The sequence below is a fragment of the Dermacentor silvarum genome, chromosome 2, assembly GCF_013339745.2.
Source record: "Dermacentor silvarum isolate Dsil-2018 chromosome 2, BIME_Dsil_1.4, whole genome shotgun sequence".
Taxonomy (NCBI): domain Eukaryota; kingdom Metazoa; phylum Arthropoda; class Arachnida; order Ixodida; family Ixodidae; genus Dermacentor; species Dermacentor silvarum.
Window position 1 is genome coordinate 37,226,792 of NC_051155.1, and position 15,812 is coordinate 37,242,603.

Here is a 15,812-nt window from a genome sequence, read left to right on the forward strand (position 1 = left end):
CGTTGACGAGGGACAGGGGGGGGGGGACGAGTTGTTTTGGTGTTGCTGACCTAGAGCGGGGGGTCCTTTCTTCCCTTCGTCGCGTCTGCAAGGCCATGAACATACAAAGTAGGAAGAATGCCCTTCACGCGGTTTATATTACCCGCCGTGTTCTGAATGTGCCAAGACTCGAGTAGTAGCCTTTTTCGCCAGTTTGTCTCTGTTTGAAGGATTTGGGTTTCTTGGAAAGAAATCTTGTGGTCGGCGTCTTCGGAATGTTCGGCGACGGTGCTGCGTATTCGGTTCAACATTCTGACGTCGTTTTCATGTTGTCTGATTCTTACTTTTAGATTTCTGGTTTCCCCGATGTACGACTCCGGACAGTCGGCACAGCTGATTTTATAGACGACGCCTTGAGCTTTTTCTTTTGGTGGACGGTCTTTTGGTTTAGGAATGAGGATATTCAAAGTGTTCATCGGTTTATGCGCCACTTTGAGGCCTTCTTTTTTCAGTATTCGGCTGAGAGCTTCGCTGGTACCTTTGACGTATGGGATGGACACTCGTTTCTGTGGTCGAGGGGGAGTCAACGGTTGTAGGTCTCGTAGTTTGTTTTTTCTTTTTTGTTGTCGGGTTGTTTTTCGAATGAATTCCGTTGTGTAGCCGTTCCTTTTGAGTTCGTTGAGAACCGTTCTCCTTTCTTTCTTTTGATCTGATTCCAATCTACAATGAGTTTAGACTCTTTTCAATAAAGAATTTACGACCGATGCCTTGTGGTTTGCCGGATGGTTGGATGAGAAGTGTAGGTAGTGGCCTGTGTGGGTTGGTTTTCGGTAGACTGAGAATTTTAGATTGCCGTTGGTTCGTGTAACTTGTACATCTAGGAATGGTAGCGATCCGTTTTGTTCGCGCTCCGACGTGAACTGTATATCCGGGTCTATGGAATTTAAATGGCTCTGCAGGTTTTCGACTTGCAACTCCTTCACGATACAGAAGCAATCATCCATGTACCTGAGGAAAACTTTTGGCTTCGGGGAAAAAGTACTCAGAGCTCTGTTTTCAATATTTTCCATAGTTAGGTTAGCAATGGTGACGGAAATTGAGGCCCCCATGGGAGTTCCTTTTACCTGCTTGTAGTAGCTGCCTCGGAAGGTGAAGTAGGTATTTGATAGGCATAGCTCGAGAAGGCGGCAGATCTCGTCTACACTCAAGGGGGTTCTCTCGTCGAGTGTGTCGTCGCGTTCCAGGGCATCCCTTGTTGCGGATATAGCTAACTGAATGGGTACTCTGGTAAACAAAGAGATCACATCAAAAGAGACCAGGCATTCATCATCTTCGAGGCGTACATTTGATATGAGCTTGAAGAAGTTTTCGGGGTTGCGCACGTGGGATGCTGTCCTTCCAGTGAGTGGTGATATAATCTGGTGCAAGTACGTGGATAGTGATCGAAGTGGGGAGCATGAAAAGTCTACCATTGGCCGTAAGGGGATTCCGGGTTTAAGGAGTTTAGGCAAGCCGTAAAAGGCTGGTGCGGACCCGTTCCTGCACATTAATTTTAGATAAAGATTTCGAGAGCTTGGGTGGTTTCAGAAAATTGCGACCAGCGTCTTATTCAGTACTGATTGGGTCCTTGTGGTAGGGTCCTTTTTTAATTTTTCGTAGTCCTGGCTGTTAAGGAGGGTGGACGCCTTTTCCTCGTAGTCCTGCGTGTTTAACACGACGGTTGAGTTTCCCTTGTCCGCTGGTAGAATTACAATGTCCAAATCTTCCCTCAGTAATCGCAGCGCTCTTATTTCGTCAGACGACAAGTTTCTTTCTCTTCGGCGGTACTTATTGCACCTTATTATGCCTATTGCTTTTATTCTGAGCGGTTCCCGTACTTTAGGGTCCAGCTGCTGGATGCCGCTTTCGAGGGCGGCGACAATCTTGGGCAGGGGGAGGTTATCTGTGGTGACGTTGAATTTATGACCTTTTGCCAGGACTGATATCTGTTCTGTTGTGAGTCAATTTTCCCAACCAATCAATCAATTTTCCCAGCCAGACAGGTAATTCTGTCGAAATGTTTAGCTTCAAGTACGAAGATTGTAGTTGCCAAATATTTAGCTTGCAGCTCCCTAGTTACATCTGCCTCCCAACTAGAACTGGCTGTGCCTTATCGGTTAGCAGCGCTATAATGTAGTCACGGGCCACCTGAGCTCGAAAGCGCGATAAATAATGCTGGGGAAGACAAACGGCAATGGTGTGTTTTCTATAGAAAATTTTGATTTATTCGCAGCATTAGCGCAAAGGAACCAATTGCATATAATGATTGTCATCTTCCGCAACCGCCGTAAGATGTTGTTGACAGACAAAACACGAACTGCTGAGACATGAATCCAAATCAAATTAATTTCCTGATATATCGAAATACCAGTACACTGGGCTATGCTGAATTGTTAGGCAGGCTGAAGGATACTATCTACTGGTTAGTGAGGTTGCCCTCAATTTAAAGAGAGGTAGAGAAAAGTTGGGAACTACGTGACATACTTGTCAGCAATGGGGTAACAGTCGGTGAACTCGTGGCTAGTGCTCGGAAACAAAGGTGAATATATATATATCTATCAGCAGGGTTGTGCCCAGATTAGAATACTGAATAAAATAAGAAAGATAAAATTATTGCCTCCAGAACGCGTAATTATTTCAACACAGAAGAACAAAGACACATCACTGCACGGCATCACAATCTATAACTTCAGACCTGAAGTCAACGTGCGTGCGCGGAGTAATAAATCAAATAACGTAGTCAAAGCTGAGATTGCATTCTGAGCAACATTTCTTGTCATATAATAAGAGCATCAAAAGAAGCCTATATGGAATATACATTAACTAGTACCATCACCTAACCTGGATTATACGTAGTAGCTAAAAAAACGGAAACTCTTTGTGTAACTACCGATGAGTGCAGAGCAGCTCAGCAAAATATCATCAGGCAAACAAGCCGCATGCTGGAGTAAAATAAGAGTAGATATGATAAATTATCACGGGTATATATGTCACTTGAAAAACACTGCGGCATACTCAATGGCAGCGGACGTAAACTGTACACGGGACTTGACGGAATGGCAACACGTTTTTACAGCGTAAGCTGTTATGGGCTCATTATAATAGCCGTTTCGCGTGGCGATGGTGTCCGCTGTCGCCGCCGCGGGTGGTTTCCGGTGTTCATAGCAGCTATCGCCGCGAAAAAGAAAAAAAATATGCCCAGTTCCCACCGGGTTTGAACCCGGGTCTGCTGCATGAGAATAAGTTGCTCTACCACTGATCCATGCCAGCTTTTTTTGCTTTATTACCTTCTTCGCAACAATACGTCATCATCATCATTATGATCAGCCTATATTTATGTCCACTGCAGAACGAAGGCCTCTCCCTGAGATCTCCAATTACCCCTGTCTTGCGCTAGGTGATTCCAACTTGCGCCTGCAAATTTACTAACTTCATCTCCCCACCTAGTTTTCTGCCGTCCTCGACTGCGCTTCTCTTCTCTTGGTTTCCATTCTGCAACTCTAATTGTCCCAGATACCCATCCTACGCATTACATGGCCTGCCCAGCTCCATTTGTTTCCGCCTAATGTCAACTAGAATATCAGCTATCCCCGTTTGTTCTCTCATCCACGCTCCTCTCTTCCTGTCTCTTAACGTCAGGCCTAACATTTTTCCTTCCATCGCTGTTTGTGCGGTCCTTAACTTGTTTTCGAGCTTCTTTGTTAACCTCCAAGTTTCTTCCCCATATGTTAGCACCGGCAGAATGCAATGATCGTACATTTTTTTCTTTTCAACGACAGTTGTAAGCTCCCAGTCAGGATTTGGCAATGCCTGCCGTATGCACTTCAACCCAATTTTATTCTTCTGTAAATTCCCTTCTCATGATCAGGGTCCCCTGAGAGTAGTTCATCTAGGTAAACGTACTCCTTTACAGACTCTAGAGGCTGACTGGCGATCCTGAATTCTTGTTCCCTTGCCAGGCTATTGAACATTATGTTTTTCTCCTCCATCGTAATCTTCAACCCTACTCTTACACTTTCTCGGTTATGGTGCTCACTCATTTGCTGTAATTCGTACCCATTGTTGCTGAATAGGACAATGCCATCTACAAACCGAAGGTTGCTGAGATATTCGCCGTTGATCCTCACTCCTAAGCCTTCCCACTCTAAGAGCTTGAATACTTCTTCTAAGCATGCAGTGAATAGCATTGGAGAGATGGTGTCTCCTTGCCTGATCCCTTTCTTAAAAGGTGCCTTTCTACTTTTCTTGTGAAAAACCAAGGTTGCTGTGCAATCCTTGTAGATATTTGCCGAGATATTCACGTATGCCTCCTGAACTCGTTGATTACGCAATGTCTCTATGACTGCTGGTATCCCTACTGAATCAAATGCGTTTTCATAATCCATGAGCTACATTTAGAAAGCTAGATTGTACTCCGCAGATTTCTCTATTATCCGATTGATGACAAAGATATGATACATCGTAGAATATCTCTTCTTGAAGCTAGCCTGTTCTCTTGTTTGGCTGAAGTCAAGTGTTGCCCGGATTTTTTTTGGAAATTATCTTGGTGAATATTTTACACAATACTGAAAGCAAGCTAATGGGTCTATAATTCTCCAATTCTTTAACGTATCCCTTCTTATGGATGAGTATAATGATGGCGTTCTTCCAGCTTTCTGGTACACTTGAAGTGGTGGGGCATTGCGTATAAAGGGCCGCAAGCTTTCCAAGCATCATATTTTCTCCATCTTTGAATAAATCAAAGATGAAGGAGATACGTACGTACGTGAATCAACAATACGTACACACGTACAAATACAAAGCAGGTCACTTGGTGCTACACAATATTATGACATCGTTTGGCTAGACTGTGCTGATTTAAAATGTCTTCAAAGAGACACCAAAGCTAAAACACACCACAGACACCAAAGCGTTAAGCTCCTGAAACCATTCTGGCCGTTCAGTCATGTGCTTTAGGGCATCATCACGCCTGTACGTGAGACTTTCAATTAGATGTTGCTTTGCAGACCTTGCATCTACGCGGGCATTCCTGATATCCATGCGCGTTTTTCACAAGCTGTTCACACATAAAAGCATTATCGTGTCAGCTGGTACTCCCCCTGCGTCTGCACATGGCAAGAAACGAATTCTGAAAGGGCTTATCGGCAATTCTTTTTTCAGATTTGATTTGAGAACATCCCAGAAGAAATAAGGACTCCTGCAATACAAGGAGATTTGCTCGATAGTTTCGGATTTGTTACATATGATGCAGTTAAGTGTCCCCGGAACCAAGAAGCCTTTACTTTGTAGCCATGGCTTCAAATGTAGAGTGCCAGAATGCAATTGAAAAAAAAAAGATTTGCAGTGAATGTCTAACCGGTATTTTTTTCCCGTGTTTCAACACATTGCATTCAGGTCCCAAGTTATACATCGTGCGATATACAAGAAGCGGTAAGAAATCATCGACAAGGTCCCGATAGAGTTTCGTTAGCGTCGCGGAAGACAAAAAAAATCATTCGAAGATGTCCTTTCAGTAATTAAAAGGACATAACTACTCTCAGAATACCAATTGGTGTTGGTGTTCGTTCATTTCTTGACGAGACAACCCACTCATGCAAGGAAGAACTTAATCTCTCTTGAATAAGAGTACGTAGCAATATCTCACTTTGATCCCGTAAGAAAAAGTACCGACTAAGGATGTGTTTCAGGAAGAATTGCGTTAGCCTCAGTTTCCCATTCTTCAACGAATGAAACAAGGTACAACGGCTAGTCTATCCCCATGTATATACTGCAAACACTCTATAAAATTCTACACCAAAACTCTTGGCATGCATAACATGTTACACGTTTGTAACAAAAAACAAATTTCGTACACTAGCTCTTGAAGACATCGAAAAATTATGCCCGCCCCATTTTTGTGTCTGGTCTCTAACTCTTTTTTATTTCTTTGATCCTATACTCTGCAGTGTCACGATAATGTTGCAATGGCTCCCCAATGTATTTTCCAGTGATAACACTCCAGTTCATGTTATAAAAATAGTCTGGTGTCTGTGGCCAGCTGCCGTGCCATAAGCTATAGGCACTTAGTCCAGCTGAGAGCACTTCGACTTGCGCCGCCAAAAGAAACAACCTCTTTCATAGTTTTATCCACACTCTCTGTATCTCTGCAAAAAATTACCACGTCATCCGCATAAGCCAGAACTCTAGACTCAATTCCTGAATACGAGTAGATAAAGCCACGAATAGATTGGCTTCTCATTATTTTCAAAGAAAACGGCTCTAAGTACAAGGCAAACAGGGGAGGCGACAAACAGCATCCTTGTTGTACTGATGACACCACTGACGCCTAATTTCCTATTATTATTAATTTCGCAGTGCAGTCTTTACAAACCATTCTCACTCCGTCTGTTATCACCGAACCGGCGATATCATGTTCTAAAAGTGAGAAAATGGCATCATGGACTACTCTATCAAAAGCCTTTTGAAGATCAATTTGTATCATGGCCACTCGGCCCTCATTTTCGTCCCAACAGTCCAATATGGCCCTTGCACTATGTATATTCGTTAATATTGACCTTCCTTTGATAGCACACGTTTGATGGGGGCCCATAAGTTATTTTATTAAAGTTTTCAATCGTCGCACCAGTACTTTATTATAAACTTTATAGTCCGTATTTGTCAAGCTTATTGGTCTATAGGCTTCAACCGCCAAAAGCCTCGCTCGGTATTTCGCTTTAGGAATTAAAATAACGTGCGGTGTCCGACAGGGAGGCGCTTCCTTGTTTTCGTACGTGTCACTTATCACGCGGTGTAAAGCTACACCTATTCCACTTTTACAGCTCTTGTAGAAAGCCCATCCGAGACTATCAGGTCCAGGCGACTTGCCGGGACTGAGATCGTCAATCGCATCTTCAACTTCCGAAAGGCTTATTGGCCTCTCGAGCACTTCGTATACGTCATCTGATACTGTTGCCATTAAGGACAAGAAATGTCCTAAAACGTCCAATATCGCAGGTCTTTTTTCACAACAAACTTTCATAACGTGGGCTCTATCATTCCAACGTCATGAGTGACCTCCCCTTGATATCTTATGTCTGTTATTTATTTGGGAGCTGCAGGTTTTTTCTCATCACTCATTTCTCGCTTGGTTGGCGCATCTCCCATCTATAAACGCTCTGCGCGGGCCCTTAATACCGCACCCTTGCCCTTTTCTTCATCCATAACTTCAAGCTCAGACTTCCTTGATTTCTTTCGTAAGCCCGGCGAAGAGCTTTCCACGCAGAGCATGTATTTTAACCTAAGATGCAATTTCTTTACACGTTCTTTTTTTATGCTTGACTACACATGCTCTCTCAATCGCGGTGAATTTGACGTCTGTTTTGAAGAGTTGCTGTTCTGCAATGAAAAACGCTTACTTAATTGTGCTGAGCAAATTTTCGAGCTTTTCTTGAACTGCCGTTATAAAAACTTCGCCTTGCAAAAGCTTATCCTTTAGCTTCCATATGTTCCAGTCGAATTTTGATGCTCTTTGTTTCTTTCCTATGGTTGACATAAACAAGCAAGGATCGCTAAAACTAACATGTATCATTTGATAATTTTAAAATAAAGGTACAAAGGTCAACGAGCATAAATGATGGGGATGACTTGGTAGTGCTTAGCCCAGCCCAAATACGAGGCTAATACCCTGGGATAGCCAATCAATAGCTAATCGATCAATAATCAATAAATTCTGCAAATGCTGGGGATGACTTGGTAGTGCTTAGACAAGCCCAAAAGCCAGGACTACCTAATTGCCCATCAGCTCCGCTCTCTTTAGCATTGCGCCTCCAGTGCAAGCTACGCAAATTTTTTCCCCTACATCTATTGGTTGATTCTAAGAGGCATGCGGGTGCTGCGAAGCATGGTCACATCGGAATACACTCCGAAGGTAGACCTCAGCCTCCCCGTGCGACAAGACAAGAAACACGCTAGCGTATACGCTTCCTCTTCAATTATGGCTATAGCAATGGATACGCCGTGGTCAGCTTCTTATGAGGAGTTTTGGAAGCTGGAAATGTAAGAACCCTCATCAACTACGGTCCAGTGATTGCCGAGAAAAACAATTTCTCCGTTTCCAAGTATTTCGCTAGGGGCACACGAATTAAATCTGCCTCCTAATATAAGAAGAGCTGGGTGTGCCTTGCAAATGCGTAGAGCAGATAGCCCGTCGTTTATTATTTTGAGAGAACGGGTGCGAAAATACAACATGAAAATGAGGCAATTACCGCTGAGTATTAGGCGGCATATAACAAGGAATAAAATAGTTGGTTGGCGATTCAGCCTACATTTGACATCGATCAATAACAATGTGCCCCTCGGTGAGCCTGGCATTTCATTGCGAATGCTGGTACTTGGTGCGTAAATGCCGGTCGTATTCCATTGTGGTGCTGTGATGTGCTCAAATTTACCCGGCGCAAGCGCGATGTAGTACTCATCCACGTGCTGAAAGCGGGGTCACTGCTTGCAGTAGTCTATCGCATCATCCCTCACGTCAGGGGAGTATGAGGAGCCGAGGAAGACCCTGCACGCGTTGATACATTCCCCCGGATGACGTATAGACTCCCATATGTGTGACAAACTTCTGTGGTCACTCGGATTTTAGGTAGACCCAGTGTATTCATGCATGGGGTGTACTTGGGCGTTTAGGGTAATTGACACGGCATGGCTTTCGGCTGCGTGATGCGCCCCCTTTGTTATGTAATTTCAGTGATCTGTGCACTTCGTAATGAAATTTTATTATCTTAAACGATTTTTTGCATCGTCTAGATTGTCTAAATGTCCGTAATTTATTGTTTTGGTATCGTGCATTTTTGTTTTGATTAAAAGTGCTGTTCAATGTGGCTCGTGTGTTTTGTGAAAAAGAGTAGAAACCGACCTACCTAATACGGTAAAGTGCGGGTGACACTCCAAAAAAAGACATTGTCTTAAAAATTTCAAGACGTACGGCATAGCCAGGAATTTGGGACATTTCATTCAGTTTCCTTTTTCTGCCACCACGTGGCGTATTGACCTTAAAGAATTCGAAATTCCCGCTGTGATGTATTTCATGACGCACAACTAAAGAAAACCCAATAAGAACACCGCATATAAGTGATTGATGATGAGTGGGTAATGCACCGGGGGATCATCCGGGTAACCGTGAATTGCCCGTATATTGCCCACTCGAACATGCAAATGAGTGTCAAGAAATGTGTACCCTACTAAAAAATCCTATTTGATTTCAAACGGGTTTCATCAAATAGGATTATGGAACGGGACCCCGTTTGAACCTATTTAGTCCAGACCTGTTTGCCCCTGTTTGAACCTGTTTAGTCCAGACCAGTTTCTCCCCGTTTGAACCCGTTTAGCCCAGACCACTTTGTCCCCGTTTAGTCCACTCCCGTTTGGCCCTGTTCAGTCCTGTCCTATTAAAGCGAAGCTTCGTACCTCTACCAGCCAAGGGTTCTGTCGTGTCCAACGTTGTAATCAAAAAACGATCCCAACGAACCGCTAGATATTGCAGGTATAGCAGTATAGCTAACTTGAATTCAGGCATTCAGCGTACAACTAAGCACTCGTTTTCGCAAGAAAAACAACAAAAACAAGCTTCAAAGTGATGAGCCAACATGATGGATGATGAGGGCTGCGAGCAAACAACGGAAACAGGCTCGGCGCGGTCCGTAAGATTAGATTGCAGCTGTTGCAAAGCTTATGCAGCTGCTTGAAGAGGGTTGACGTCATTCGAAACCCTTCCAGCCTAGTAACTGCTTCGGTTCATTTTCTAGACTACCCCACTATGGGTAGACCACGGAAAGTAAAGACGGCAGAACGTGCATTCGCGGAACGTGCATTGATTTAATCTTGGCAAAGAATGTAACTACAGTGAAAACTGAAAATTTTAGTGTATATCACACCGATCATAAAGCAGTAGTGAACATTGTTGTGAAGTAATAATAAAGGCCGTGGTTTAAAGTTACGTTGTAGTGTGTGAAATATCAAGTGCGCTGCAGTCACCGTGAGGGTGGCGTAACAAGCTTCGCTTTGCAACCACCTTCACAGGGTGGATTGGCGGGCAATTTTTTAACACGAAAGTGTTTTATGCCGGGGTCCACCAAGACTTCACTGACGTATTTCCATCACGGAAATACGTCATAGAACATAATACAAAGAAAGAAACCAGAAGAAAAAGTTCCACAAACATGCAAAATTTGGAAATCGAACCCACGACCTCTCGGTCCGCGACGATAGATCGCCGAGAGTTTAACCCATTGCGCCACAAACGCATTTGCAGAGAGCTACACAGACGCGCCTTATATATCTAACACTCCTCCGTGTACCCGCGCTCTTGCTCGGGGCGGTGCCGCCGCCTACGAGCAGAAAAGAGAAGTACTGCATTATGACACTAACGCGCACCGACAGTGAACGCTTCGGTGGTCTCAGCACTACGACGCCTCGATGCCAGCATTCGAAGGGACGCTGGCATCAAGAAGCACTACCAACGCCACCTAGGTGGCGTTCACCGTACTCAGCACAGCGGAGCGTGGCCTCCGCAATTAGCTCTGAAAATGTTTCTGAAGTTGATCGCGGAGGCTGCAATTACGACGCGCTGTACGCGCTGATTTGACTCGGTGACGATTCACTTACGTGCTTTGTCTTGCGCGTTGTATTAGTGTGTCAGTTACGTGCTTCGTCTTTCGCGTTGTGCTAGCGTGTGCAGCGTAGTGCAGCTTCCATATGCACGACGGTTGCTCATGGTCATCGACGTTGGTAGTCGTGATGGAGGAGACGTGCCACCAGGCGTCAGCGTGGGTGCATCAACGCCTAAGGGCGCTTTAGCCACAAAACACCAATAGACATTATATATCAATGTGCAATAAACATTACACTACTTCTGTGAAGACACGTTTCACTTTCGTGTTCTATACCGATTCCTATATAAGAGGGATCAACCACATTTTTTTAACCCAGTCCTGTTTACCCCCGTTCGAACCTATTTATTTCCCTATTTGGGCGAGGTTCCGTTACACTGGTCCGATGTCACTTAACCTAAGTCACTCTTTAAATCTATTTGGTGCACTTACGGATTTTAGATCAGCCTTGAACGATTTTTGTGTGGCCTATGAGTGCGCTTGACATGTATGACCAATAAGAGCATGCAACCTGAAAAAGATCGGTAGCTCATTTTCATATGTACTACAAGTATGCAAATGTAATTCTTGCAGGTGTACTGCATGCTTTATCATTTGTACTCATCTTACTACAGTGTTGTGTTGCTGTCATGGTTTGTGCATAAAACAAATGTACAGCAAAGCGTAATTTTAAGTTGGAAAAATGTCGGGTGATGAGGACTTGTAAAAGAAAGACAATACGTATACTTTACGTAGGTTTTTATGTACACCCATTCAAACATTAATACTGAAGCGCTCCAATTTTAAGATGGGGCATGTCGCACATCTGACAAGCAGAGTTTATTCGAAATCCTAATGGTACTCTGACAGAAAACCACTGGAATGTGTTGCTTTGGCGAGAGCTTGCAGGGCACCTGAAAAAGTAAAGAAAAGCCAACAATTTCTTTTCACTTAAGCAACAGGTTCACACAAAGGCAAAATCAGTTATGTTCAAACAGATAAGAATGGGTAAGCATTCAGAACATAAGAGATACTAACAAATCTCACTCAAAGGTAACTGGTTTCAGGCAATTTGGCTACGATTCTAAGGGAACATGCATTACTGCAGTAGAATAAACTGTCACAATTAGCGGGCCACTGAAACAAGTGTTATAATCAAAAAGACAACTTATTCGATTAACAATAGTATTGAAGCAACAGAAGTTGTACAAGCATAAAATGCACATTTAGAAAGCTGCATGGACACGTCAAGCTAATAAATTACTCAGAAGCTACCGTTCTGCCAGCAAAGTAAATACCGTAGTGGAATAGTGGATTTAGCATCCACAGTGTTTAGCTGGTTTATCCCATATTGATAGTTAAGAGACTTAGATGGCCTAGTTGGTTGCTGGCTTGATGGAACATTTTATAATGGTGTTTGTAGTAAATTCTGCTTCATTCTACGCCATGATCTCATTGGTAATCCGGACAGAGTGTTCCTCTGACCCCTGACAAAGTGCAATGAGCATGAGAAGGTACCGCCTCCTGCTTTTTAACTATATTGCACGAGAACACTATAATATGGTCGTGCGTCGTCCTGAAGGGTACATCACCTTAGACGACTCTTGCACAGGATAGTGCTTGGTGCACCTGAGAGTACTTCTTCCGGTCTCTCTGATTATTGTCCCTTAAAGGCACTAAAATGACGCGCGATGGACGCTCGCGCGATATAGCTAGAAATGGGGGAGGCTGTACACCTGGCCTCCAAAACATGCATGTTCCTGTGTACGCATATAGTTGTCAGTTTGCTTATTTCCCATGCTCTGTGTTTCTGTGTGGACCTGCGTGCTAGGCCATGCCACGGGCTGCGCTGAATGTTTGGTATGTTATTGGTATTTTATTCATTAACGAGTTCGGGGCCACGATCTTGTAGCAATGCATTGCTACAAGATCATGGCCTGGTGCTGTATCTGTAGCAATGCATTGCTAGAGATACAGCACGATCAGAAATGGCATCATACAACGCATTGCTACAAGATCGTGGCCCTGAACTTAATAATGAATACCAATACCATACCAAACATTCGGCGCAGCACGCGGTACGGTCTAGCGCACAGATTTATACAGAAACACAGAGCACAAGAAATAAACAAGCTGACAACTCTATGCGTACACATAGCATGCATGTTGTGGTGCTCAGGTGTACAGCCTCTCGCATTTTTAGCCATATCTTGCGAGCGTCCATCATGCATCATTTTAGCACCTATAAGGCGCAATGATCAGCGAGACATGTAGAAGTACTCTCAGGTGCACCAAGCACTATCCTGTGCAAGAGCCGTCTAATACGATGTCCTGTTCAGGATTATGCACAACCATATTATAGTGTTCTCATGTAATATAGTTAAAAAGCAGGAGGCAGTACCTTATCATGCTCATTACATTTTGTCAGTGGTCAGAGAAAAATTCTGCCCGGATTACCAATGAGATCTCTGCCGGCCGTGAACAGTGGATGACAAGAGTGGCGTAGAATGAAGCAGAATTTGCTACAAACTTGCGATCTTGCAACTTTTGGAGATATCGCAGCTGCGTACAACGTATGGAAACCTTTGGGTGATAACATTTTCCCTACACTGTTGCAGTCAAGATTTCGAGATATCCGGAGCACAGCACAAAAGCATTGCTAGATAAAAGGTCAAATCTACATAAAGTCGATACCGAGCCACGAAAAAATTTTCGACTTAACTGATATGTTCAGATATCAGAGTTTGAGTTAACAAGGGTTGAAAGGATAATCCGGAGCCCCCTACTACAGCATGCCTCATAATCATATGGTGCTTTTAGCATGTGAAACTCATGAATTTAATTTTTTTAGAGCAAACAGTATATGCATAAGACCAAATGCTAATATAGAATATGCTGACAGCAGCTACATAAACAAAAATTTCATACTTTCAAGAAATTGTCAGATGGTCTGAGCAAAGATCTACTAATGCCAAAATTATGGCCATTAGTTTTAAATGGCCTGTTCTGCAATACCTTCCTCACATTTAACTCAAATTATACGTGCAGTGTACATACATGGTGCTAACTACAGCTGAAAAAGATTAGCACTATTCCTTGAAGTAAGAAGTGCATGGTACTTTTTCACACAATTGCAGAGTTTGCCTTGCGATTGATAGCCTATGCAAATGGAGTTAAAACTTCTTGACGTCCCTGTCCCCTGGATAGGTTCAATAGTCACATTGCGCCTCCTTTCATCAGTTTTTCTCCACAAAGTCATGCAGATAAAAACGTTACCCTGAGTTTGAACCTGTTAATGCATTCCGTTTCACAATAATGAAATTGTGGTCACAGAAAAAAAAGCTCAAGTTGCGGAGCAGAAACAGATTCCAGGGTTACACCATGGCAGCTACATACGTGGACCTTTTCTTTTACTTCAGAAGGAGCTGACTGAACGTATTTTCCATGGTGCAGGTTCCTCTCGCCAGGATATCGTGAAGTATCCTGCAGTGTTGAAGTTCAGACCTTTGCACAAAACAAGCCAAATGTATAAATGAAAGGCTGCGTGACCATGCAAACTTGATGTGTGGGTCAGTTGGCATTAGTATTGCACTGCTCTCAGTGCAGATACACCCATATTTAAAAACCACTTGATTGCGGCAAATATAAGGACCAGAGTGCTTCAGAGATATGTGAAACTTTCCTTATTCAAATGACGGGGAACTAGTGTGTTAGCTCTCCATCAATAGAATTATTAGACATTGAGACTGCTTATCATCACTGTAAAACAAATTGCGCTAGCCATGCCATGCGCCCTTTTTGTATTTGTGTCAGCAACATGCACTCAGGTTGATCTATTCCACCCTTTTCGTCCTTTGCACCATATCGCTGTGTGAGTAAAAACTGGACTTTTTCTCGGTGAAAGAGTGCTGGTTTAACACATAAACTAGATCCACGGCAGTTTGCAATAAAGGAGTATAAGCATCCTCTGAAAAGGTGCCCATAAAGAACAGTGCTGAAAGAGCTCTTAAAAAAGAACATGAGTGGTATCTGTCATAAAGGCCAACTCTTGTGTCTCTTACTTAACATATTTTTCAATACCAATATTGAGGTGCAAGCTCACAATGCAATGAACCAATGAAGCAAATCACAGCTTGACTGTCGTGGGAACAACTCGGATGTGAAGATTGGCACCAATCCGCAGCATAGCATGGTCTGCTTACACTTCATCTCCAGGCCCAGCCATACCTAAAGCAGCATTAAAACAAGTGAGCTTAGTGCCATAAGAGAAACAATATAGAAAGTGACACTGAACAAAGCAACCTTCATTACGCATAAACAATAATAAAATGCAGATATTGTACCCATAGCTAAGTTGACTTTGACCAACATAGAATGCACAGTAAGAAAGATCTGATGTAGGAGCCATCTACTTGAAGAAGATTACTCAAAAGCCCCTTTTTTGCCGCCCCCTCCCCCTCATGCACGGATGGCTGTCTGGCTGAGTAATTAAACCTGGTTTATCCCAGGTATAGTGTAAGCAAGCGTTGTCACTTGGGGGGGGGGGGCAATCCTAATATTATTGCAGAACATGTATTCTTACAATAATGTTAATGTTTTTGTAACACTGACCATCCTGCAGACCCTGCAACATTATAGCATTGATAAGGCTAATCGCATTACCCAATAAGGCTAACAAATAAGTGTCCCAAGAAGCATAACTCCGGATTTCTACCGGGAAGCATGCACTACATTTTGACAAACATGCTTCTATCGCTTCAACCCTATTTTCATCAACATAGTACAAGCTTCAAGCATCTGCACAAACTCAATGCAAAAGGGTGCCATTAGGAATACCACAATAGTTTCCTATCCAATTCAGCCTGTAAAATAAACACTGGCAAGTTCATTACTATGCCTAGAACAAATGAAGCTGTTATGGAATTTAATAAGCCTTTTCCATACATGCGAAAATCACCACCACTATGACTTGCTTATGGGCAGTTTGTAGACAAAAAAAAAAAAACCAAGCACAAGAGTTGAAGCATGGGCAAGTCGGTAACTGTTCATTTTGGTGGTGCTCACAATGAACACATGTGAGGGAAATAAGCGACAGAGAGAGAGTGAAAGCCTGCTGTGCTCTATCGCTCTCTGTCTGACCGTGGCTAACTTTTCCCTTTCCTCAAGAAC